Raw genomic sequence first — 15,680 nt, forward strand, 5'->3', positions numbered from 1 at the left:
TATCTAATCGGAAAAGGAGGTAGCTGAGTTATACTCAATTTAATTAACATTCATAATTATTTATGTGCACAAAAAGACAAAATAGATATGTTCATAGCACAATAACTTAACAACAAAACCTTTTCAGAGAGAATCACACAGTACCTCTATGAATTTTGCTACTAGTTATTTTCAGAAGGAATCACAATGAATCATATATATTCAGACAACAATAACAAATAAAAAATAAAATATCATGAACAGAAATATAAATTCAAAATTGAAATCAGAATCATAAAAATAAATACTAAAATTTTTTTAATCCTAACTCAAAAATTTTAAACAACCAAATAACCACTAATTGAATGAAATGAATGAAATAAGTAGAACAAAGAAAATAATTGAATGACTTCAACAAAACAGATTCATACAACAAAACATAAAGGGATAAAAAAAATAAGCTAAACGAAACAAGTTCATATCTGAGGCTGAGGCTCCATTGGAACACTCAAAATGTAGCGATGAAGGGGGAGACAGAGCACCACTGCACTAACGACGATGCTGGCTCTCTGAGACCCACGCTACCACTGCCTGCTGAGAACGACGGTGTAACACCCTAACTTTTAGCACCTCATGATCGTACTAAAAGCCCAGGCGTCACTTACCTCTATTCTTTTAATTAGATACTATGTTTATTTAATATTGAGTTTTCGTGAATACGAACAGAAACTCTTATTAAGAAAACAAAAGGAGACTTTGTTTTGAACCACTTAATCACAAAAGTATATATATTCACATAACTTTATATACATAGACTTATTTCAAAGATTCTCAATACAAGTCCTACCCCTCTAAAAACTAAAATAATAAACGACAAGGGGAAAATAAATTCTAACAACTCAACTTGTGAAACTAATCTTCTATGCTCCTGTAGCTCCGTACTAAATTTTCGCACCTGTAGCTGAAAGGAGTGGAGATAGGGGGTAAGAACTGGGGAGTTCTTAGTGGGATCGGGGTTAAAAGTTTAGTTCATTTTATATACTTGGTCAGCAATAACAGTCAACAAGGGACTATCCAATTCAACAATTATAGAGCACAAAATTCAAACAATCATTTAGCACATCCACAATCACAGAAAATACACTCACAAATAAATATGCGCAAACAAGTATGATGCATGTCTAGTCCTATCGTAGGCCATGAACTCATGCGTTGGTTGCCTATCTGCTCCTGAAATTACCCAAGTACGAGTCCCAAATATGGCTTTCCACATGCATACAGTGTGCATATAAGTCTTATGGCCAAGTCGCATACAGTGTGACTTTAAAATGTATTATAATATGCTTACATCTGGAAAATAGTTTTCAGTGTGTGGGCGTCCCCACTATACATTTGGTGTTAAAGCCCAAACAAGGTCGCATCTGCTCTCTTGTGGCAGACAGTCTTTTGAAGTTTTTTCTTTATCTTTGTCCTCTGCTCTCCTGTAGAAGAGATCTGCTCTCCTGTGACAGATATCCCTTTAGTTAATATATTCCTTTAATCTTTGTTCTCTGCTCTCCTGTGACAGAGATTCCTTTAATTATCTCTCTTTCCTTTACTTTTCTTTCTTCTTCTTTTCTTCCCTACCATTTCATAATATAATTTATCTTCGCATTATTCCCTCGTCTTTCTCTAAGTGTCTTACGGAAAAGAATTATAAAGTACTTTAATTAAGTCTGAACCCTCACTTTTTTTTCATATTTATAAAAATAACCCTAAACTTTTATAAAATACTCATTGTTATTTCCGTACTTTATCTATTACCCAAAATACCTAGAAATTTGTATAATTACAAATTGTACCTCAATTTTTATATACAAATACAATGTTATTCTTCAAAAATAAAGTTTAAATATTAATCTTTCTCTCATACCGAAATCGAAACCCTTAGCCCTTTCCTTTCAAAATATTACTTGTATTTTAATCTGTTTTCGAGTCTTTCGATTACCAATTTTTTTCAGCTTTTAATTTAATCTTTCAACTACCAAATCTCATCAATTTTCTCAAAATACCTTATCACAACAGTTCCAAAATCATTAAAACAACCACAACTGAGCTGTTTCTAATAGCCAAACTAACAAACCACAAGCAACCATAATAATTCAATATAAACTCATTCAAACTCAAACAATAATCAACTAAATCAACATTCACTTATCAAATTCACATTTAATTATTATAAAGTTACCAAATCCTATCTCCGTGCGAAATTAAAATAATGGAAGCTCTGGAAAAACTTTTTGATCGAGCTGCTGAAGAAGAAAACGTCAAAAATCGTCTGTACCTCCTAAAACTCTAATTGGTCAAATTCAAGAGAAAGAAGAACTACGTCACCGTCAACTTTTATCGAATAAAAGTAATACCAATATATAAAAGAGGAGAATATAAATACTTTTATCAAATTAGATTTTTTATTGGAGTTACGGATCTCAAAAAATCGAACGCTGAATGATCAAAGGAAGTCACAGTTCGGTTCCCTCTTCCTCACACTCAGTTCCTTTCTTTTCCACGTGCGTTCGGTGACAAATGAAGAGATGTGAAGATGAAATATAATGATTTTTAGTTAAGTGACATAAAAATAAACTAGTTTCAAGAACTAGCTCAATTATAAACTCGATTTCTCGAGAAAGAGAAAATTTAAATATGTCTTTAGGGAATATGTCAAAAAATTCATTTACAACCAGAATCTAATTTAAATTCTATTCATCACCCGACACACTTGCAGTTAAAAGCATGATTTTTTGACATTCACTTCCACTGCAATTTACCATGACAGAATTTGAGTAATATCTCTTCGCCATCACCAGTTTTTCTGACCCTTCAAACATAAATCGCACTGACAGTTCAAAACAATTTACTAGTACATGATACTTCGACAACCAATTCAAACCCAGAATTAGATCAAGCCCAATCATCGTCAAACAAATCAAGTCATGGATAAAAATTCGGTGTTTAATTCAAAACAGGACTTGTTGACAGCCTAATCTAGTCATGATAGCCTCAGAGGCAGAAGTATGTACTTGCAAATCATAGGCTTTCACAAACGATATAAATGAATGTGATGCCCTAGTATCAAACAAAGCAACTAAAATTTTATCACCAATTCCATAATTACCTCTGATCATGTAACAGACTAGGCCACCCGCTAGCATGATATTGTCCGCTTTGGCATACAAGACCTCACGGTTTTGCCTTTGACGATAGGGATGCTAGCCGAAACCCCCCACACTCACTCGTCAAAACGCGTCATGCTAGAGAGAGGTATCCACACCTTTATAAGGCATGCTTCGTTCCCCTCCCCAATCGATGTGGGCCTTACAATCCACCCCCGTAAGGGAGCCCAGCGTCTTCGCTGGCACATCGATCCGGGTTCTGCCTCTGATACCATCTGTAACAGCCCAAGCCACCTGCTAGCATGATATTGTCCGCTTTGGCACACAAGGCCTCACGGTTTTGCCTTTGACGATAGGGATGCTAGCCGAAGCCCCCCACACTCACTCGTCAAAATGCGTCATGCTAAAGAGAGGTATCCACACCCTTATAAGGCATGCTTCGTTCCCCTCCCCAACCAATATGGGCCTTACAGATCAGAGTATCTAACCTCTCAACTTCCTGCTGCTAAACTCTCTCAACTTCCTATGTCTTCCTCTCTGGGTAATTCCAAGATAGATGTTTGGCTCCACAACAGTAATAGCATATACCCAAACCCACTCTGCATGGAGTGTTAGGATGATATGCCCCATACTCCTACATGTCAAGTTATTGGAAGGATTCTGAATCTACTTTCCCTTGCATCGTCCTTGGTTGTTGTTATTGTTGTTATTGAACCTCTGAAAGTTATTTTGTCCTTGAGATGGTTGTGGAATATAGGCTCCTCACTTGAATTTTCGACCTCTAGGCGCAAAGTTCCTCCCCTAATCCCTCTTAGCGAACACTTGGTGATCACCTCGTCCAATGCCGTCTTTTTCATACAATCCTCAGTAATTTTGCTCTTGTTTACCAGTTTAGAGAAAACTTGATCTTCATCGGGACCACTGTACTTAGAATGTCACTCCAAAGTCCACCTTCGAAATTGATGCACTTTCACTCTTCAAAATTCCCTAGATCTCCCTGACAAATCCTAGAAAACTAGCACAGCTCCTTGAATCAATTGGTGTACTCAAATACCGACATTGAACCCTGATTCAACTGTAGTAACTCGAGCTCCTTAGCCGTCCTAACTGAGTTGGGAAAGTACTTCTTATAAAATTCAGTTTGAAAGACATCCCAGGGTATCATAGCATTGTCTCGCTGCAGAAGGTGTCGGGTTTCCTGCCACCAATGCTGAGCGTCACCCACCAGCTGGTAAGTGGTGAACTCAACACACTGGTTCTCAGGCACTTGTTGCACTTGCAAAGCCCACTCCATCGCCTGAAACCAATTATCATCCTCTGTGGGATTTATGGTTCCTCGAAAAATCGCTGGATTTATCTTCATAAAGATCGCTAAGGTCATTGGCCTATTTCCACCATTACCCCAATTTTCATTATTAATTTGCTGTCTAAGGACATCAGCCATTGCCTGCATAGCCACGACCATGTTCTCTAGAGCATTTATAGAGTTCACAGGATTATTCGCAGTTGTTTCATGTCCCGAATTACTATTTCAACCTTTGCCTCGACCGTGTCTGTATCCATGAGTCGTCAATTGGTTCTTGTTCACACCAAACAAGTGATATCAAGGTGATCAGTCTCAATATCTCAAGTCTAGTGCTTCAAAGTCCCAAATATATACTCATGAACAAATATGTCACATATATCAGTTAGATATCCTAATTAATATTTGCACACACCCAGCCCAGAAGCATAGTCAGTATATCCATCAGGCTCTACAAGAACGAACTGCTATGATACCATAATGTAACACCATGTAAACCCCACAAAATAAATAAATAATTAGCCAATAAATTAATTATTATTCAAGAAAATTAGAGAATTAAATTTTTAAAATCTAGAGAGGTGAAAATCTTAAAAATATAAATTTTGATACTAACTTTAAAGTTTTTGGCCTAAAATTAGGTCAACGGTCGAACCGGTTGAATTGGGCCCAAGGCCCAACCCATTCACCCTCACTTAAGTGGTTTCAGACACTTCTCCCTTAAACAAAAGGGATTCAACCCTTGTCACAATTCAATTCCACAAATCTCTCAATCAGGAGCTCTGATCGTCGCACTGTTTATGACCATGCGATCATCGTATCGAGCTCTTCAAAATCATCTAAACAAAGTGATAAGTAAATTGAGTTTTCTCACCCATTCTTCTTCTCTAAAATTTTGAAAATTTTAGATTTTGGTATTGAGAAATTATATAATTTTGGTAGTTTGGGTGAACTCTAGCAACGAAAAATTATTGGGTCTTTTCCAATTGTCCATGGGTAACGGTAAGAAACTCAAAATTCTTGTGAATTCTTTAATTATATGAGGTTAGGTATTAAATTTGTGAATGTGTATGTGATTATGCAAAATTATGTGGTATATATGTAAATTAGAACCAAATTGATGAAGTTGGAGGCTTGAGTTTGAGTATTGGGAGCTGAAAATTCATTTGGTGGAGGCTTAGAGCTTGTGAATTGAGGATTTTGAGGCGTTTCGTGAAAACTTAGGATTTTAGAGTGTATTTAGTTTCTCGTAGATAATGTGTAATGTTACGTGAAAATTTAGGCTAGTTGACCGTAAGATAGGTTGAATTATATGAACTTGTTGAAGTTTTGTAATTTTGGTGAAAATGTTGAGTTTATTATGAGCATATGATGATGATTGATATGGATGCTGATTATGAGATGATGAATTGTGTTGTTTTGATTATGGATTGTTTGGAATGAAATTGATAAAATTGAGTATTGGTATATTGTGAAAGAGATGAAATGGATATGGAGTTACTTTGAACACAATCGGTGTTATTTTGGGGTGTGAAACATTAGTTTTTAGTTAAAGTTTTGGTAAAAATAGAGGTTTGGTATTTTTGTTAAAAACTTAATTTTTAACTAACTTTGTCGGACCATAACATGAGCCTCAGATTTTGGATTTGAGTGGACTTTATTTTAAATTGAAGATAATATTAATAGCTTTAAAATGGTTTAAAGATTGAGGAAATTGAAGTTTTATATAGGAATTATGGGCGTTGGAAGTTAGGTACAGAAAACTGAATTTGGCTAAGTTGCAGAAAATCAGAATTTCTGGTGTGCATGCATACGCACGCTATTGTGCGCACGCATGGACCAAAGCGTGTGGTTAAGCTCAGACTTTAATCTTGACCTCCAAACTATTAATGATGATGGAGAGTTGGAAAGTGACCAAGACTAATGTAAAATTTTCTTTTTTTTTCATAATTGAATCTAATTAATTTTTATTATAAAATTAATATTTTAACTCAAATTTTTAAGATTTGAAATTTAAAATTAGAATTTAGAATAAAAATATAATTTTAAAAAATTAATTGATATAGAAAAAATTTAATTTTTGTTGACCTTAAAAAAGAATACAAGAATTATTTTAGAAGATGCACTTCTTTTCAGTGTATGAAAAATTTTTCATTTTCATTTATTATTGATGATCATAATAATCTATCTGTAATTCATTTCTTAGGTGGGTTCAGATTAGAATAATGTATTGCATAATAGATACAGGGATATATGGAAGGAAAGGAAGAGAGTAGGGCTATAGATATATCCATATAGAAATAGAATGACATCTCTCCTTAATATATTTAATGTGCTTTTTAATTAAGTTGTATGATTTTTGTTTAAGTTAGATTGTAGAAGATGTATGATGATGCATTTGCATCTTTACATTAATGACAAATAAACAACTAATTAATAGGGGGCATCAAATGATGAATAAAACAGACCAAACTATTGACAGGTAGGGATGGAAACAGGCTAGGCCAGGCCAGGCTTTGCTCTTAACAGGCTTGGCCTGTCATACAGTTGATTGGCCTGAGCCTGGTCTGCAGTCTGTTATAGGCTCTTTATAAAGTATTAGGCCTGGCCTGTTATTCAGCCTGGCCTGGCCTGAAGCCTGTTAAAAGGCCTGATAATTTTTTTTTTTACAAAATAAAAATAACAGGCTCAGGCAGGCCTGACAGGCCTATAAGACTAATTAGTAAGCCTGGGTCTGGCCTATTAATGTATTAAGGCTTTTAAAAGAGTCTGGGCCTGTACCTATTTTATAACAGGCCAGGCCAGGCCAGGCCAAACACAAGCCAGGCTGCAGGCCCCTGGCAGGCCGCCTGGCCTTTTTCCACCCCTATTGACAGGGAAAAGAAGCTTATTATATATTTCTTAAAATATCATTACAAAATTTCATTGTTGCTAGCTATTTATGTGTGTTCATTACTAATAACAAATTGTTCAAGAAACACTAAATATTAGAATGGAAACCGCAACAACTCTAAATAAAATATGTGTATAACTTATGATGTTGCGTGCTTAACCTCTTTATTAATACACACATCAAATTAATCAATATACTTACCTACTAAACACGATAATATCTCCTTAATAGATAGAACAAATGAGCAAAGTCATGGAGGGGTTGGATTCTATTCATTTCTCAAGGAAGAGAGCCTCTAAATTGGCTACATATTCAAATGATATATTCCTTTGAATTCATCTAATTTACTTATTGTTTAGTAGAAAGTGCTATATTGCTATATTGTATTATTTTTCTCAATTTTTTTGCTATATTGGCAAGCACAAGCACAACAGTACTAGTTACACTTGAATATGTGTGATATATATTCAAATACTAGTCACATATAATTGTATTATATGAGTTTAAAATAATATTTAAGTCAACTAAATATGCATACAATGATACTACAAGCGCAAGTACAACAGCACTAGTTACACTCAAATTCGATTGATATACACTCAAATACCAGTCATATACATTCAAATATGAGTTCACTTGAAATACAATCGAAAGTTTATATGTATACAAACTCACTTCCTAACATGTAAACATTCACAAAAACATATGAAAAAATACGTTACACCATTCATGAAAGAGTACGTAAAACAGTTATCATCGACTTGAACAGTTTTACGAGAATAGTAATATCTACTTTGAACCAATAACACGTAATGAATATACTTAATAAACCGAAATACGACATATAGTGTTCGCGTTCAAAATGAGAAAGAGAAAAGTGAAAAACTTTGAAGATTAATGAAATAGTACCTTGAATAATCTTTTAGTGTTTCTTGATGGAGATTTTGAAGTTTTCTTATTGATTTCTTTAAGTGTGGGTGACGATTTTGACGGTTTCTTCAGAGTTTTCAAACGTGGTTTGAACCTTGATGCATGTTTGTGGTTTTGATTGAGGAAGAAAAAGAAGCATTTTTCATAATGGTGAGTGACCTTTGAGCGCGCTATGAAAACTATTAAGTAGCACACGTGTTAACACGCTCTTATGGGTGAGCGTATTTTTTGTTGGGCTTTTGTCCAACTTATATCATTTATAAGTTAAAAAGACCTGTATGTGTAGCATAACTGCGGTAATAATAATACAATTAAAAACAATGCCCAAAAAAATAGTACCGTTAGGAAAAAAAAGAATAATATTAATTATTTTAATATAATTAGGCTCAAAATATTTATTAATTAAGAAGCTATATTTTTTAATTTTTAAATTCAAATTTATCTATTTAATGTAAATATAGAATCAAATTATATCACTATGAAAATTATTTATGTCATCACCTATATACGAATTACATGAATATTAATATTAACATTTTTTCTTTTATTTGACAATCATTACAAGTTTCACACATGTTTTAAATATATTCATAGTAAGTTATATTAAAAGCAAAATATTCTTATTTTACTTAATATAAACTGCATCCACTTTTATGTGTGTAATATTGAAAAAGGATAAACATTCACAAGAAATAAAATATGAGTAAAATAAGAATAAAAAATGGATGATAAAAAAATAAATATATATTAATGACATAAAAAATGACAATTATTAATTTTATAGAGTTAAAAAGATAATTAAATTTATTATTTATTTTTTTAATTATTTTTTAAATTTAAAATTCTGATGTTTATTTTCTTTTATTCTTTATCTTTTAAAATTATGTTATCTAACTAAAATAAATTTTATTTTTTGATTGTCTCCTTTTTTTGTTAATTCTAAATAATCACCAAAATCTACATATACTTACGAAAAATAATACACTCTAAAAAAAGCATCCCTTTCATTTTAGTTCACCACCTAAAACTTTTTTAATTGGCCCAAATATAAAAGTAGATTCTCTCCAGTAAAAAAAAATTAGATGATATCCAATATTTAATCTAATCATTTATTATTTTTTTTTATTTATTTCTAATTCTACCTATAAAATCAAAGATAAAAAATTATACTACATTCTATCAAGTATTAAAAAAAAACTGGAAAAGATGTATTTTCCCCAAATATAACCCATATGAACATTTAATCACTAATCAATAATTTAATATCATTAATTTCACTTGTCTAAAATGAAAGGACTTTCAAAAATGGAAATTCAGCTGCCCCACAATTAATACACTTTCCTTACACGTGTTACACTCTAAATTTGACACACAGTATCAACATCACATACTTATTTTTATCGTTTTAACTGTGAATTTCTCTCAACAAAAAACAAAAATAAATAAATGACTATTTGTATGATTGTATCTATAAAAAATGAAAATGTTAACATATATATTTATATTAAATTAAAACTAAACTTAGCTTGTATTTATATAAGATATTTTTTGTGTAATAAAAATATTTTGTCTTTGAAAAATTAGAGTTATATAAAATATTTTTATCATACAAAAAATATTTTATATAAGTATAAATTTAATTTTGATCTAATATAAATATATATATTAATATTTTTATCTTTTATAGATATAAATGATCATTTATTTAACAAAAAAAATCGTTAAATATTTTCATGCAATTACACAAGCCAAATGCTAATTAGTAAAGAGTGGCAGTGGCTATTCTCTTGAAAAATATATAGATAAAAGATTAGATATGATCGGAGTAGAGTTTGACGTACACTTTAACGGGTGTAGTTAGAAAGGAAGAAGTTGTCGTATATTAATAGCCAATAAAATCAGGAATGACCTTTTCAACGTGATTAACCCCCGCAATGTCTCCTCTCTATAAACGGCAACGATTGAATGATCACATGCACAAAAACTTATGGTCCATTATTGGATTATTTATTGTCGGATATGAAGCTTTTAATTTATTTAAAAAATTTAAATTTTTATGAGATTTTTTTAAATAAGTTATTTTTTATCTAATTAAGGCTGATATGAAATTAATTTTTTAATCATTTATAAATATTTTAACAGTATAATTTTGTTATATTGATTATGGTAATTATTCTTTAATTCTGATATATTTGATAATAACTTACTGAAAAAACAAAAAAAAAAGTATAATTTTAAATATTTTACTAGTAAATAAAATTTAAATTTTTAATATATTAATTGCGATAAAATCATTAGATTTTCTAATAATAATAATAATAACAACAATAATAATGTATGGTGGCTAGACCAAGTGCGTGCCAAACAAAGAAGGTGGTAACATTATGATTAAGACTCGTGGCCTAGCCCCACGACAACGGAATGTGATATTATTTTATTATTATGTATGCATGCACGCACGAAATGAGGTAAATTTATTTGATTTCTCTCAATACCGAAAATACGAAACCAAATAAAGAGATCCACATCTATCTGTGGCTAAATAGATGGGTCATGGAAAAGGGATTGAACTTGATTATCCTAGGCTCCTTTGATTTGCACCACACTCATTCCCATCCATTTCAACTCTTCATCAAACTTGTTGCACGTTTGATTATATATTTTTCATCATTTAAAAATAAAATGTTGCCAGCAATTTAGATATGCTAGCTGTGCTAGATATTGTATGTCTGAACTTGGAGATTCGATCCATCAACGTAATTCAATTAAACCAATTTTTATCACTCTATCTAATAAATTTTAAATTTAGCAATTTTTTTCTATATTATCTGTTTATGTAATAGATTAAAAACTAATTCGTTATATATATAAATTTTATTTAGGAATTTATATTATCACTAATTAATAGATTATTATATGTTTAAGATGAAATTCAAATTTAGAATACTTATTTAAATAAACTAATTAGTTTAAATAAAAAGATATGAAGGAGAGACTATGCGTACACATTAAAATCAATTACATATTGTGTATAAATATATATTATTTAGTTTATTTTTAATATATATTTTATATTTTAATATATATTTTTAGATACGTGTATAATATAATAGCATATTTTTAATATACAGCTTAGTACTTTATACACATATTCTGATAAACATATACATCGATCATGAAGAGTAAAATAATTAATAATAAATCATTGTCATATTATAATAGAGATTATTCATACATATATTAGCCTTAAGACATATGATTAAGACGATAGATTGTCACCAAATAAAATATGATTAACACGATGGGATGAGAGAAAAAAATAAAATAAAACAAAACAAGCAAACAAAGTGCGGCTGGAGTGCTCGATAGAAATATCAAATATGTACAAAAAGCATTATTGAATTATATATAAATATAATAAAAAATTAGGCGATCAAATATATTTTTAATTAAGTTCAACTAAAACTAAATTATATATTTATGTATAATGTGTTTTTTTATTATAATATCTTTTTTATATATAATTTTTTTATTTAGTTTATTCTTATTTTTTTTCTTTTTTTATTATTATTATCATCATTTTCTTTTTTTTTCTTCGTCTTCTTTATCTTTTTCTCTCTTATTTAATTTCTTCTTCCTCTTTCGTTGTATTATCATTTTCTATTCAATAAAGCCATAATTACTGAATACAAATATTTTTGAAAAATCACAAATTTAAAATATTAATTTACCAACTAATAAAATACAATAAAATTATTGAACACAAAAATTTTAGTACACAATACAAAAATTTTATAATGATCTTTTTATATATTAGTTTAAAAAATTTGTTTTCTATAAATTTTGTATGTGTGAATCACTATTATTAAATTTTATTAATTTTCGAATCTTTTAGGAGGTTTGAATTTATTTTTTTCATCACTCTTGTTACTTAATGTTAGTTTTATGAAATAATTTAATATTGGTTCGGTGTATTATGAATTTAAATATTGTAGCAAGGATAATTTTGATGAATAAGTAGTTTGGATGAATGATTTGAGAAAGTTGATAGTTATATTATTGATGGGTTAAGAATAGAGTACAAATGCTATTGAAATTTGATATGCTTTTTAATTGCTTGCAATGAACTTCATGATGACCTATTTATAAAGTTGGTTCATTATAATTTCTAAATAATTCTAAGTCTTAGATATTTCTAGATATTAACCTAGATATATCTAGATATACTAAACTTAGATATTTCTAGTATTTAATTATTTATTTATTTAATTTCTAAACTTCTCCATCAGAATATCTATATATTTATTTTTATGAAACAAGATCATGAGAATTCTAAAAAAATTCTACAAATATATAGCATAATCAATATTTAGTATAAAGTATCATGATTTAGTTTTCCTTACTTTTATTTTTGTGCTGTATATGTGCAAAAATTTTTGTGCTATATATCGATAAATCTTTGTGGTTTTTAACAAATTATTAATAATTATTTGTATTTTATTTTTTGTAATTATTTTTATATTATTTTTTTGAATTTTATATTATTTTTTTATTTTTTTGAATTTTCTGTCGTCTTGTACTTAGGCTAACAGGAATATTCTACTCCGTAAGCTTGATCCGTCAGAGATGTGGCACCCGGCAGTTGACCAGACTTTATGAACAACAGGTTCTACCATGTATCAAGAGTGGAATAGATCAGAAGGGCATTTCGCTTTGCTATCTGCTCTTGTAGAAAGGTGAAGGCTGGAGACTCATCATTCTTTCGTATTGTCAACCGGTGAAGTTATAGTAATACTGGAGGACATGTTACACATATATTAGCCTATCAATTGATGGAGAGGTTGTGACTGGTTGGACCGATAGCAGTCAAAACTTCTTGGTCAACCAGAGAGCATAGTAATTTTTGACAGCGAACCCATTGTGAGTAGTTCATCTAAAAATTACATAAAGTTAGCCTGGGTTCGCCATATCAGAGACACACAGTCTCTAGACACTTGGTTGTCTGTTCAGCGATACATTAGGTCTTACATCTTCTGTCTGCTGGGAACCACCCTTTTCGTGAATAAATCGATGACGTATGCCCACACGACGTACCCACCACTGCTCCAAAATTTTGAGCAGATTGGCACTTACAGTCGGAGGTCAGCAACTCTCGCACATTTTTACAAGACATTGTGTCATGCATCACGGTATGATTGCAAGGAGATGGACGGCCCGCTTGATTTGTTGTTTGTTTGGGCGTGGGAGTGAGTGCTTTTTCTTGCGCCCATTCCAAGACAGTGACTTGCACCCGCTGATATACCGGTTGCATGCAGGTAACACCATAACAGTACATAATTTATTGGATTTTGACTTGTATTTTAATTATGTTTTACTGGCAAGACGTAATTTAAACTCTGTTATAACATTGCATATTGCAGGTGGAGTCATCATCCACGAACTAGGGAGTGGATGTAGAGGAGTGCGGCCTCTGTTAGGCACGACATATACTACATAGAAGAGGTCAGTATCGATATTAATTTATAAGAATAATATGGCATTAATAATCTAACTTAGCTCATGCAACATTTTGCAATTTGTCTAGCGGCGATACCTTGGCATCATCATCCCGGCCGAGCTACATCACCACCTTGATGTGTGTGACACGCTAGGATATTTGCTTTCATTCGAGTGTGTCAAATGACATCCTTTAGACCGAATGGTTCGCCAGTACAAGTATGCATAGTTTCCCCCTCTGCCGGCACAAGCCATCCTTCTTGACCAGCATTATTACACTCTTCCGAGAGTATAGTGCCATGATTGGAGCATCGTACTCGACGAATGGATTCAGCAATGGGAGAATCGCTGCAGCAGTTGATTGTTAGATAGGAATCTACAACCAATCGCCGACTTTATCCTGTCTGCGGATTACCATAATTGGTACCTTGGATAATTCTGGATGTACCTGAGGTTGTCGGAGTTCATTCCTCAGCAGCCACACTGCATCCACCCCATAGCAGCCATGATTGACTCATGACGATCGGAGATTATATTCACGCCGTCTTTTCTTACAACAAGCCTTCATAAGTTACTAAGAAAAAAGTTTCACGCATTAGCGGTCTTACCCTCTACGATGACAAAAGCAATCGGCACAATATTTTGATTTCCATCTTACGTAACTACAACCAAAAGGCAACCTTTATATTTTTTATATAGGTGGGTGCCGTCAACTTGAACCAGCGGCTTGCAATACTTGAAGGCTCTTATGTTTGGATTGAAACTCTAGAATACCCGATGGAGTATCCTAACACACCACTTCTTCACTCCCCTTATATAGGGGTCATGTTTCTATTTGGACTTGTGAACCAAGCATCTTCTGAACCGTTGCGAAGAATCACAATGGCAAAGCTCCGTAAGATTCTTTTCATCCACCAAAAACTTTTGCTATCGACTTTTACTTTGCTAACCAAACCTTTCGATAACTAATAGTGTAGTTGTATCTTGCCTGGACTTTCGCAATTATAGATTTTACCTTTATGGATGGGTCGAATTCAACCAATGGCTTCATAGCTTCAGCAATCGTGTCCGAGTCCAACTTGGAGTGATCTTATGAGATCGTTCCCATAGAATGCGTGTGCCTCCCGTTGTATCTCTAAATCTCCCAACAAGCTTTCTTCTATAGCAAGCTGACTCGGATAAGCCAATCACACCCATGTCCATAAGTCTTGCATTTTGCATAGAATATCTGTGGCTCGGATTCATAAACAACGTAATCAACTCCTCTAGAGATAGTGTAACTCCAAATTGCTGCAATGACTAATTTTATAGAACCGTATTCCACTCCAATTTTGAACTTCCTGTCCCCAGGATTAACAACACCTATAAAAAGAAGAAATTGTTGTTCATCGATCTGTCAATTAGAATCACTCAAATATTCTTCGATACGATCAACTGGTTTGGTAAAGTGAATCGGTTTTGCTGCTACCATGGGTGCATGTGGGTTCGAAGACGACGACACATAACCAGTACCTGTCACGAACCGCAGCGTACCACTTTATCATATGTTGCGGTATTAATCTTGCATGACCATCACATGCTGATCAACTTCAACCTAAAATTTTCTATTTCGAAACCCTTCACTCAATTGAAAGCACTGATAGAAATCTATATGCAACTGTCTCAACCCTCTTGGAACTTAGTGCGCCCATATCAGTCAATATGATATTTTTTAGCGTGTCCAAAAAATCATGACAACAAGTGTGTAATATTACAAGCGAATCGCATTCAAATATTACTCCTGTTCACCACTTCTAATTATCCCATTCGAATAAACTAGCACAAAAAAAAACTGATAACTAATAACCATATATACGAAATAAGTAAGAAAAAATACAAAATTATTAATGGAATTGGTGTAGTGTAATGAGTAGGGGCGAAGCTTCCT

The sequence above is a fragment of the Arachis duranensis genome, chromosome 8 (assembly GCF_000817695.3).
Source record: "Arachis duranensis cultivar V14167 chromosome 8, aradu.V14167.gnm2.J7QH, whole genome shotgun sequence".
In the NCBI taxonomy this organism is placed as follows: Eukaryota; Viridiplantae; Streptophyta; class Magnoliopsida; order Fabales; family Fabaceae; genus Arachis; species Arachis duranensis.